This window comes from Elephantulus edwardii, unplaced genomic scaffold (genome assembly GCF_000299155.1).
Source record: "Elephantulus edwardii isolate Elephantulus edwardi_28Jun2011 unplaced genomic scaffold, EleEdw1.0 scaffold00059, whole genome shotgun sequence".
Taxonomy (NCBI): Eukaryota; Metazoa; Chordata; class Mammalia; order Macroscelidea; family Macroscelididae; genus Elephantulus; species Elephantulus edwardii.
The window spans coordinates 11530081-11540621 of NW_006399809.1; positions in this window are offsets into that span (position 1 = coordinate 11530081).

Sequence of the window (10541 nt, forward strand, 5' to 3'; positions counted from 1 at the left end):
TCTACATATTAGACCTTAGCATGTATGTTTGGTGAATAAACAGAGAAATGGGGGACTGAAAAATGTCAAGCTTGGAGAGTCCCAGTTAAGGAGAAGATAGATGTTTATGTCTAGGAAAGGGCCACTATTTTGTATTTTTTTGGTCCCTGGTAACCAAATGACAGATGCAGTCCTAGATGTGCTCACCAGTCTGTGCCAGGTAATTTGGAGGGCAGCTGGCTGACCAACTGACTGGAAGAGATCCATATTTGTTCTTATTCCTGAGAAAATGGATCCAATAGAATGTGTAAATTATTGAACAATATCATTAATAAAATGTGATATTAATAGCAATAAACAAAATATTGCTTAAGCTCATTAAAAAATGTCTAAAACAGTACACACACAGAGACCAGCCAGATGTTCAAGCTAGATTTAGAAGAGGCTATGGCATCAAGGATATCATTGCTGATGTCAGATGGATCCTGGCTATAAGCAAAGAATACCAGAAGAATGTTTATTTGTGCTTTATTGACTATGCAAAGACATTTGACTATATGGAACACAACAAATTATGGCTAACTCTGAGAAGAATGGGAATTCTGGAGCACCTAATTGTGCTCACATGCAACCAAGACCAAGATGCTGTTGTACTAACAGAGCAAGGGAACACCTATATGGTTTAAAATTAAGAAAGAAGTATGTTGTATCCATTCTCCAAACTTATTTCATCTGAATGAACAAATTATTCTAGAAACTGGACTCTAAGAAGAATGTGGTATCAGAACTAAAGCAAGACTCATAACTAATCTTTGTTATGGAGATAATACAACCTTGGTTGCCGAAAGTGAGAAAGACTTGCAGTGCTTGTTTCAGAATGTCAAACACTACAGCCTTCAATATGGATTGCATCTCGACATCAAGAAAACAAGTATTTTTCAACTTGTTGAAAAATGGACTGATAGTCTACATCATGATAGATGGAGAAAAGATTGAAACTCTCAACAACTTCCTCTTACTTGGATCCACAATCAGTGTACTCAGTACCATCAGTCAGGAGGCCAGGCAAAGTCTCCAGTCAGGGACCTCTCCAAATCACTGAGGAACAATGATGCGAGTTTAGGAACTAAGGTGTCTGTGACTCAGGCCATGGTCTTTTCAATCACTTGCTATGTATCTGAGAGCAGGAAAATTAATATGGATGATAGAAGAAGAATTGATGTTTTTGAACTGTCGTGTTGGAGAAGAGAACTGAATATCCCATGGACTGCCAAGAGAACAAACAGACATGTCTCCTAGAAGGTGCATGCAACCAGAGTGCTTCTCAGAGGCAAAGACAACAGAACTGTGTTTCACATACTTTGGGCATGTTGCTAGGACAGACTATTCTATTCCTTGGAGAGGAACATCATGCTTGGGAAGGAAGAGGGATAGAAAAAGAGAGGAAACTCCTCAATCATGCAAATTGACACAGACTGAAGCAAGTGTGTCAGAAATTGTGGAGATGGCACAGGACAGGACAGTTGTTCATAGGGTTACTATGAGTCATACTCAATTCAATGATCCTTCACAACAACGGTAGCAAAAGAAAAAATGGTACTCTGATAAACATGTCTGAGCATATTTGAGTCCTCTGGAAGTACACATATTATAGAGTTATAGAAGTACAGGCTAGCCTAAAGTTTGTGAAGTCCTTAAGTCTGACCGCAGGACATAAAATCTATGAAATTGTGGCTTTTCCACTGGAACATGTGGACAAATGCTGATGAAAGGAGGCACCCACTTGAAGCCACAAATTCTGGCTGAATTAACAGCAAACTTCTATGGTTTTGCAGCTTCACTACTGGGTCCCTCAGTTTCACAGTAGAGATAGTCGGAGGAAACCTGGAAATAGAAAACTTACAGCCAGGAAACCAGATCCTTCACTCTAAAAGATCAATGTCTTCGGGTAAGTCTTTTAATTTTTGGAGTCTTAGTTTCCTCATGTATTAATTGAAAGCACTGGTTTAGAAGATATTTTAGATCTAAAAGCACATTATTTTAATCAGGTACATTCTCTTCAGTGGTTTAAGCCAACCACAAATCAATGTATGGAATAGAACATTTTACTTTCCATTTCAATACTCTTTAGTCAATTGACCTCTAGATTACAAAGAAAAAGAACAGCATTTAAGTTCATCCTCTTATGCCTTCCAGTTACATTATAAGACAGTCATGCCTTTATAGAGGAATACAAGTTTTAAACTTGCATCTTACATTTCAGTGCTTGTATAAACTAGGATCAAATAATTAAATTCTGTTTATAATGAACTGCTTGTTCACTACTTTGCTTCTCAGGGCTGGAATAGTAGAGATGTTTTGATCATATAGTAACCAGTCATTTGACATTTATTGACATCTTTTAAGGGTCCAGCACTGTGTTTAGAACTTCCTTTGCAAATCTTATCTTTTATAGGACTTTGAATGCACTTGATTCACTCTGTCCTCACACCAGTCCTCCAGCTTCTTTGAAACTCTACTCCCATCAGAGAATAACATAGATCACTTAGAAACGCTGTGTTTGGAAAATCATTAGCAGAGCCTTCTGCCTGACAGTGGAGGATATCACTCTGCCCAGAGAAGGTGTGACCCCAAAGCTCTCTTTCCACCCAGAGAGTACCCTAAAGGACCGCCACTTCTCCATAAACCTTGAGTTTGCCCAAGGCATAGCATTAACCCTCACAAGAACAACCTTGTGGTATTTCTTATCCGTCCAACATTGACTTGGTCAGAAATACCCTGAGACCAGCTTTTCTCTGTATTTTAGCACTTTTGCCACTGGCTTCAGCAGTATCACTAAAGGGTAGAAAGATGTGAAACATTAATAGTATTTTCCACACACACCCTCAAAATAACCTATGCTTCTTGGGAATGATTGGTGTTTGTTCTCTGTAAGTTTCACACGAAGGTGAAATGGTGATGGGACTCTCCAGCTTTCCACTTTTTAAAAAATCATTATTATTGATTTTAATGAAAATTTACAGAGACTTTGGATTTCCATTCATTCATTGTTGCACTTTTATCCCTGCCCCTCCCCCAGTACACTCTTCTTTTTGAAGAGTAAAGGGAAAATTCTTCCATTGTTATACAATCCCTACCCCCAGGTCCAGTCCACTATGCAGCCTTTATTCTGGACTCCTGTCATGACAATAATACCTAATCGCAAATCCCTTTTAAACAGTTTTCTCCCTCATCTGTTTCAGTGCAGTATACATTATTACTTCACATTCTCAAGGATGAAGAACTACAAAGTGTCACCAAGTCACTGACAGAAAGATGAGAGAGTTGATGTGTTGAAGCAACAACATAAAATAATGAATGAGATTTTCTCCTTTATATATGTAGATATTTACCACCCTTTTCCAGGCCTGGTGGCATAGTCCATAGGGCGTTGCTCTGCTAACCCAAAGGTAGTGCCCTTTCTGTTGGTTTGAATCCACTAGCGGGCTTTTCTGGGGAAGGAGGGGAACTCCCCTGTGGCTGTTTACAGCCTCTGAAATCCCAGTGATGGTCGGTTATGAGTCTGTCCCAATATAAAGGCAAGAAGTTTTGGGGTTGGGTTTCTTCCCCCTTCCTCTCACCCTTAACTAAAAGCCCAGAGTTTTCTTAAAATTCTTTATTTGGAAGACTCTTAAAAAATGTTTCGTATGAGCTGTAGAAAGAGACTGTTGTGACAGATAGAAGATCAAATTAGAAGAAAATATTCATGAGCACCAAGGGGAACATTGTCTATAGAGAGCGGAAGGCTGCCAATTGCAGATGCTCTGAAAAGATCTGAGAGAGGATGAGCACTGGACACTGACCATTGGATTAAGCAGCTAGTGATCTTCAAGGAAGTCCTGTTAGTAGAGAGGGAAGGTGAAATTCAGTCCTCAAGGAGTTGAGATGTGTGGGGGAAAGGAGGATGTGAAAGTAGTGTGGATATGTGGTTCTCAAGAAATTTATTTGTGAGACAGGGTGGTGGGCCAGAAACTCAAGGAGTAGTAGCAAGAGGAAGGGAATGCACTGTGGAGAGAGCCAGAGAGGACAGTGGGCAGCCAGCTGTTTGAGGTAGTGGCCAGGAGCAGTGGCTCAGTAGGTGTGAGGTGTGTGGATTGGAAGTGGGAGATGGGGGTCAGTTTACAGCAAGAAAAAAAGTGGCAAACTGGTATATAGAGGAGGAGAGCAAAGGAAGCTTAAGAAAAATGGCCTTTAAAAAAAGACAGACAGAGAGAAAGAAAGAAAAATAGCCTTATCCTTACCTGCTGAAAACAAGGCTTTAGAAGTGGACTTTAGAACATTTCAAGAGCTGCTGGACTGAGGAGTTTGACAGACATGCATGTAAAGTCTGCAGCATTGCAGCAAGAACCTTAAAGATGACTCTTTTCCCCCCACCCTGGGGATCCTGCAGAGGTGCAGAACCCCAAGAAAGCTGGCACTTTTCCCTCTCAGACGGGAAGGAGACTGACCCTGAGCCGCACACTGGTGGCCAGTGTAATGCCTGCTGTTTGTTCACTTCCTGCTGCCTCCGGGTTAAGGCGTCACTTTGGCCCAAACATCCATGTGGCCCCCAAACCAGTCTCTCTGAGCTTCTGCCTGTGATATGATTAGAGAAGACCTGTGCCTTTAAGCAGTGCCCCCTTCCGTGGCCCTTCCCCCTCCAATTACAGCACTAATTTCAGTAATGGAGCATTACTAGAGAATGGGCTAGTGGAGCTGGCCTGGAGGAACTGTGGAGCTCAGCACAAATTGAGTAAATAAACCATATATTAGATTTCTAAACAATACTTTTAGTCTAGTCTCCAGGGAAAGAGAGTCGTCAAGACTTACTTAAGTCATCCCTGCAAAGGGTATGGAAAAGGCGCCTCCTTTCAGAGCTAGGCGGTTTGTGGAGGCAGGAACTCACCCCAGCCCCAGAGAGAGGAGGCCCACAGGGCTGTTCCCTTTTCTTCTTGCTCTCTGATTTCTCTTACTTTGATAGACCCTGATGGGAACTTCCAAGGGTGCCTAGGTGGGGCCTCGGTCCCTCAAGGCAGAGAGTCGCAGGCAGAGATGTCAGAGGTCCCAGAAGTGGGGCAGCTGTATAGGGTCCAGAAGGAGAGAAAAGGAAAAATTACTAGGAAATTACCTTATTATGGGATAATGACTCTGTCACTGCCAATGCTTGGCAATGCTTTATAGGGGTTCCTTTTAGAATTCTAAAAGGAAAGTAATAGCATACTATAATGAGATTTTTATCTGTGCTGCTTTAAGTGGGAATGGAAGAACAAAGAACTTGATATCAGAGACCTAGAAGATTGGCCCAGCTCACTGATTTTTGACCACCTTGGGCAAACAATAGTGCCTCTCTTTGCCTCCATTTTCTTGTCTGGAAAATGGAATGAGTAGTACCTTTCTCTCTTCCTCTCAGGTTAGTGATGAGGGAGAGAGGACATCACATGCTGGTGAGGATGAGGTCTGGGCTGCAGCTGAGGAGGCTGCTGCTGCTTCTGTGTCTTTGCTGCTGCTGGAGGCCCTGCTCAGCCTCTTAGGGTCAGGAGCAGGGATCCTGGGCTGTGGGATGAAGTTTCTGGAAGATAAGTTAAGGTGATAGTTAAGTTTTACATGACAAAATTATTTTCTGGTTTGAAATCTTTGTTGTTATCATGTATTTTCAGAATTGAAGGGCATGCTGAAATCAAGGGAAAACTTTTTTTAAGGTAATAAGCATTTTGACATGATTATGTGGGACACATAGGTCCCAAGTAGACTCTGGCTGGTAGGATTGGTGGGTGAAGTCGATTTTCCAGATCCACACAGTTGTATGGGTTCTCTTCAGGCATGTGCTGGCACTGGATTGTAGCTTTTCCAAAGCCCTGAGAGGATGACTAAAAGTGTAGGGGGGGGCAATATATGTCCTGTGGATTGAGAAAGCATTAATTACCCTCAGAAGCTGTGAACTGGAATTTCACTATCAGGGAAATAGAATTTCCATATTTTTGCTAAACTCTGTTCTGACACCTGTTGTCTTAGCAACCCCTGAGCGTGAGTTGGAGACCCAGGGTACAGTGCTGGAAAAACACTTCCTCGCCTCTCCTCACAGCCTCCTACAAGGGCTTGTGACTTCAAAAAGACCAATACAGAGGGTAGCTTAGTGTGGCTGTGAAGACTCCTTCAGGAAAGGCACTGATGGTCAGTGTTTGCTGCTGCTAAACCCTCTCCATTTTCTGAATGGCCCCCTTCCTAGATAGCAACTACTAAAAGTTTGTTCCTTATGAAGTTCTGGTATACATGGGACAGGCTGCAGAGGTGAAAAGAAATAAAATGGATGCAGAGTACCAGAGCAAGTTGCCTTCTCTGAAATAGCTATCAACAAAGTCAGTTCTAGATTCAAAATTAGGTTCAAATTCTTATTCTGTTGCTGGGGCTGTGTGACCTTGGGTAGGTTACCTAACACCTCTAAATGCAAGTGGGTGAAATGCCTCTCTTAAAGACCTGCGGTAAAGCTTCTGTGACAGGACTTATCCCTTAACATATCTCCTAAGTTGCCAATTTATGAGTCTATCACTGAGCTCTTTAAGGAAAAGTACAACAATAATTACTGGGTTTTATTTAAGATGAACAGAGACAAGGTAAGTCAGGAAGAAAAGAAAGGGGAGTAGGTAAGAGAGAAGAAAGAAAGGAGGGAAAAGACCATTTATTTATCTATCCATTTTCTGTCACATTTTAGTGTGGATTCCTTTAAGCTGATTTGTTTCATCCTCACAACAACTCTGTCAAGTAGATAATATTAACCTTGTTTCTTTAGATGTGATTGGGAAAGGCTCAGTCACATGGCCAGTCTGTAGAGAAAAGCAATGAGTCCACATCTGCATGACCCAGGTCTTTGGTCTTTCTACAGCATCATAATCAGTATGTGGGGAAGGCAGGCAAGTAAGAGCAAAAGATGGCTACAAGATGTCTCTGATGTTGGTGAGGAGGGACACATATTATCAAGAGAAACCAGTCCTTGGAGGGAGATAACTTGCTGAGAAAGACTGAGGGTCAGCAAAAGAGAGTATGACCCTTAACAAGATAGATTGGCATAGTGTACATGACGAGGCAAATGTGAGATCTGTGCTGCCGTGAATAGTGTTGCTGTGAATCAACATTGGCTTGGTGACATCTAACAATAATACCAGGACTTTTGCTAATTGTTTCACATGTCTGACTTCTCTCCCTAATAGATACGAAGTGCTTAGACAACATACTTTTATATTTTTGCTCCTCTCCCAGTGTGCCATCAACACATGTGGAATTGAGTTGATGATACATCACATATTAAGAGGGTTATTCTACACTTGAAAGAACCATGTAGGACAGCTGCTTCTCCAAATGCTGAGCCCCCAGAAGTAGATAGTTCATCAAAAGCACACCGCCAAAGCACGATGTAGTGACAGGGCCCGCTGACAACACGAGACAAAGAGCTGTGCTGTCAAACACTGCACAGAGCAGCTTGTCTCTTCCTGCTCATCCCAGCAGACTGTTAAAAGGATCACAAAAGGCTGCTGGGGAGATGACAAGAGCTGGAGAATTTGCTGAATGTGTTACCCTTGATAGCAAGAGTATAAACTTGAATGACCTTCCTGGGACACACAGGAGAGATTATCAGGATACAATCTGAATCCAGCCAGGAAAGGGGAGACACATGCTTGTGGACTGGGAAGGGAATTCACATATATTGACCCATTCCAATAGGGTTGATTACTGGAGAAAAAAATGTTGGGAATATTCTTTCATAATTGAAAAAAGTATTTTGCGGAAAAATTGTCCACAATTTAAAAATGGACCAAAGAGACTGTTGGATCTTCTTTGGATCTCTTGCTGGGCATTTTTTAGCATATTTTATTTTTGTTTCTTAAAATTGGTTCTAAATCCATCACTCATGTACATTTTGTTTTATAATATTAATTGGTTGATAAATGTTCTTTATCACACAATTTTATCAAATCCTCATTTTACCTTCTCTTTCCCTTTCCCTCACCCCTCCATCCATTATTAATCTCTGTGCCCTAGTAATTTTCATCTACTCTCTTCTTCCCTCCTTTCCACTCTTCCTCCCCGCCCCCATTTGAACTTCTGCATGTTCTAGTCCATGCTGTTAATTGTAATTCCCATATTGTCCATTTGTCTACTTTTTCCGGGTTGATCCACCCTCCTCAGATCCTTTACAGTGTTCATTGAATTTTATTTCTGTCCTCATCATAACCCCCATCACCTTCCTATTTTCACAGTAGAATTCTTATGCGATATTTGTCCTTTAAAAAAATTTTTCACTAGTTTATTTACAAAATTTGAATACATTGTTTTAGAGAACAGATTCTTTCCATTTCCCTAACCTCCCCACCCATCAAATTGTACAACCCCATGATTAATCACCCCCTCCCCCTGCATATCCTCCTCACTCTGCTTCTACCCTCTCCCACTCCTTTTGGATCCTTATACTCATTCTACAATAATGGTTTTATACAATATATATCCATGTGGGACTGAGTTAGTTCACTCAGCATAATGTTCTCCAGTCCCTCCCAAGTTAGGTAATAATTTGCAACGTATTCCAGTGTGTGAATGTACCATAATTTCTCAGTCCATTTGTTTGTGTTTGGACAGATGCTGTGCAATTGTGAATAATACTGACATGAACATTGGTGTACAAATCTCCATTTGTGCCTCAGTTCTCATTTTCTCAGGGTATATTCCAAGCACTGGAACAGCTGGGTCATATGGAATTTCTATGTTGAGTTTTTTGATGAAGCACCAAACTGCCTTCCAGAATGGTTGTACCATTTTACAGTCCCACTAACAATGTATAAGAGTTCCTTTCTCAAAAAAAAAAAAGAGTTCCTTTCTCGCCACATCTTCTCCAACATCTATTACTTGCTGCACTGTTAAACTTTGCCACTCTTAACTGGAATAAGATGGTACCTCATTGTGGTTTTGATTTGCATCTCTCTTATTGCCAGTGACTTGGAGCATTTGTTCATGTGTCTGTTTGCCATTTGAATATCTTCCTCTGTGAAAATTCTTTCCATGTCTTTTGCTTATTTTGTATTTGGTTTATCAGTCTTTTTCTTGCAGAGGCCCAGGAGTATTCTGTAAACTTTTGTTATAAGACTTTTGTCTAAGACGGTATTACCAAATGTTTGTTCCCAGTCTTTACATTCTCTTTTCACTCTGTTGGGAAAAGTTTTTGATGCACACCACCACGTATGGACTTAATATTTTTTCTGTCTTAAATTGACTTTTTTTAGTTTTTATTTAAATGGCATTCAGTTTATTACAAATATTTAGTATTGGCTTCCCATATTTCCCCCCTTTTGTTTTTATCATAATTATGTTATCATCTAGATGAGCATCCTTTATACACAAACAAATAAAACAAATTAAACATAATAAACCCAAAGAAATACTTTCAAAAATCTCCATATGATCAGAAGGATTCAGGTTGAATATTCCTTGAAAGTTTGTTTTAATTGTCCCATTGCCACGGTGCTTGTCAAAACCAGTTCTGTTTAATCTCCTTTATCAGTGTGACCTTCGCCATTCCCTACCACTCCTCCCTGGGAGAGACTTCATCCTGATTAATAAGGAAAAGGGCACAGTGTATTCTCTTAGCTACTTCCTGCTGAAAAGGGACACTGCAGGTTTCAGGGTGAAGATCTTCTCTCACTACTCTAAAGGGTCCCTTTGGCAATAGAAAACAATGTAGACTATTGTGGTGATTGATTTTGGAATTTAGATGCACTGTTTTCAGTTGTGCTTAGCCATACATGTTCATATCCTTAAAGAGGCATCATGGAACTGTTGTAGCCTAGAAGACACAAATTTAACTAACAAGTTAAAAGTACATGAGTCAAAAATTAAAAGCAACAATATTCCAAGTAGAGGTTCTAACAGTGGCACAAATCAAGTTACAGAGGGAAGGTAGTTCTTAAAATAAAAGGCATATTGACTAACACTTTGTCTATTATAGTATAAAGGTTAGGAACCACAGGATGCAGAGGCTTAACTATGTAATTTATTGTTCTTAAGTCCTGGACCAAATTCCATCTACCATTGGGTTGTTTTACAGCTCGGAAGTCCGTATGGAAGGCAGAGGTGAAGTAAGGAACTGCTTATGAGGTTTTTCGTCAATTCCAACAACTAAGAAGTAGTGAGAAGAGTTGGGACCTCAGAAGGCTTTTAGGACCAAATAATAGGCTCTTGTATCCAAGAGAAAATGAATATACTTACCAGTAATGTTAATGCTCACCCACGGCTCTTCTGGGAGGATCTGAATCATTGAAGCGTCCTCCTTTGTTTCTAGCTGGGAGCTGGGGCCTGTAAGTCTTGTCTGCCACGAGGACCCGATGTGGGCCACCCTTGGCAAAGTGTCCTTCAGATCCACACTTAAAGCAAGTGAGTGGGAGCTTCCTCTCTACTCCCTTGCCTCTCTGTGGCTCTCGTCTGTGACACTGTCTACTGAAGTGGCCCAGCTTTCCACAGTGGAAGCAATTCTGACCTCCTTTATTACCTTTGGGTGGCAT